General features: G+C 38.5%; 1 long non-coding RNA gene across 1 annotated transcript; it reads right to left on the bottom strand.

The window, feature by feature from the left end:
• Positions 1-301: 301 nt before the first annotated feature.
• LOC132724561 (uncharacterized) lies at positions 302-932 on the bottom strand. The gene is made up of 2 exons (XR_009624926.1): positions 677-932; positions 302-381 (listed from the first exon to the last, which is right to left on the bottom strand). It is a non-coding gene; the product is annotated as an uncharacterized LOC132724561 (long non-coding RNA).
• Between the last annotated feature and the right edge of the window lie 1,296 nt (positions 933-2,228).

Here is a 2,228-nt window from a genome sequence, read left to right on the forward strand (position 1 = left end):
TGTCGCCCTTTTTTACCGCGACATTTCTAGGCGACAGTGCGACATATCGTTTGACACTGTCGAGCGTCGCTTCGCATTGTCGCATATCGCTTCGCGTTGTCGAGCGTCGCTTCGCATTGTCGCGATGTCACTTCGCATTGTCGTGTGTCTACCCTTAGACGCGACGGACGACATTCTAAATGGCACGATAAGGACACCGTACAATTTAAATAGTTTATTAACGCCCAAATTAAAAATAGTGGTCTAAAACATATGTTACCGGGGTTTGTTCCATAATATTAATAATAAAACAAACACGGAGTTCAATCACTGTATTCTTTAAGACTTTATTGCATCTAGGTGTAGAGACATAGTAAATCCACTTTACACTTTACATAGGCTCTGCAAATAAATTAAACATAACATATTTCCTATAAGGTTAAATTTATAACATACATACAATGCATAGAACAATGAAAACACTATATATCATAATCTTAATATCATAGAAGTAAATCATTGCCATTTATACATATGTCTCTATATTCTTTACAAACAATTATAATAAGCTATTAATTTAAGAATAAAATGAATACAAGATACATCAACATATTTTACACATACATGTCATGGTTATTATAAGTGGCTATGTTATCAGGTTCATCTGAACCAAAGTATAAAATAAGGCTACACTTACTGGTCTATGGGACCACTGCCCTTATATAGATAATAGATATAATTCTCTCTCCACACAACACTGCTTCCTCTCACTGTGATGTTAACTGCTGTAAACAATGTAATGATACATGCACAAGTGTGAAATAACAAGTTGGAAAACAGATCAGTCTGACCGGCATTTCCCTTTAATAAATAAACTAAACAACACGCGAAATACATAAATACATCAATTCAGCCATTGCACTATACCTTACTGAGATAGTACACCTTGAATAAACAAGATATGTTTGTAAAACATGTATGCCCCCTATCAGCAGCCAATTAGTCATGTGATAAGGTTATTATGCATGACGTCTGACCCAGTGATCAAACAATTAATAAGGGTTATAAAGTATCTACTGGTCATGACCTTGACCTTTGACCCCTTGACCCAAAACTCAATAGGGGTCATCTGCTGGTCACGACCTATCATCATACAAAGTTTGAAGTTCCTAGGCCTAGGCGTTTTTAGTAAATTGATCAGAAACCGTTTTTACCTACAAGGTCAATGTGACCTTGACCTTTGACCCCTTGACCCCAAAATCAATAGGGGTCATCTGCTGGTCATGACCAATCACCATGCCAAGTTTGAAGTTCTTAGGCCTAAGGGTTCTCTTATTATTGATCGGAAAACTGTTTAACATACAAGGTCAATATGACCTTGACCTTTGACCCCAAAATCAATAGGGGTCATCTGCTGGTCATGACCAATCACCATGCCAAGTTTGAAGTTTCTAGGCCGAAGCGTTCTTTAGTTATTGATCAGAAACCGTTTTTACTTACAAGGTCATTGTGACCTTGACCTTTGACGCCTTGATCCCAAAATCAATAGGAGTAATCTGCTGGTCATGACAAATCACCATACCAAGTTTGAAGTTCCTAGGCCTAAGCGTTCTTGAGTTTATTGATCAGAAACCGTTTTTACTTAAAAGGTCAATGTGACCTTGACCTTTGACCCCAAAATCAATAGGGGTCATCTGCTGGTCATGACCAATCACCATGCCAAGTTTGAAGTTTTTAGGCCGAAGCGTTCTTTAGTTATTGATCAGAAACCGTTTTTACTTACAAGGTCATTGTGACCTTGACCTTTGACCCCTTGATCCCAAAATCAATAGGAGTAATCTGCTGGTCATGACAAATCACCATACCAAGTTTGAAGTTCCTAGGCCTAAGCGTTCTTGAGTTATTGATCAGAAACTGTTTTTACTTAAAAGGTCAATGTGACCTTGACCTTTGACCCCTTCACCTAAAACTCAATAGGGGTCATCTGCTGGTCATGACCAATCATCACACAAAGTTTGAAGTTCCTAGGCCTAAGCGTTTTTAGTTAATTGATCGGAAACCGTTTTTACCTACAAGGTCAATGTGACCTTGACCTTTGACCCCTTGACCCCAAAATCAATAGGTCATCTGCTGGTCATGACCAATCACCATACCAAGTTTGAAGTTCCTAGGCATAAGGGTTAAGTTATTGATCCGAAAGCATTTTTACCTACAAGGTCAATGTGACCTTGACCTTTGACCCCTAGACC

The sequence above is a fragment of the Ruditapes philippinarum genome, unplaced genomic scaffold, assembly GCF_026571515.1.
Source record: "Ruditapes philippinarum isolate M1 unplaced genomic scaffold, ASM2657151v2 ctg9451_1_1_1_1, whole genome shotgun sequence".
NCBI classification, from domain to species: Eukaryota; Metazoa; Mollusca; class Bivalvia; order Venerida; family Veneridae; genus Ruditapes; species Ruditapes philippinarum.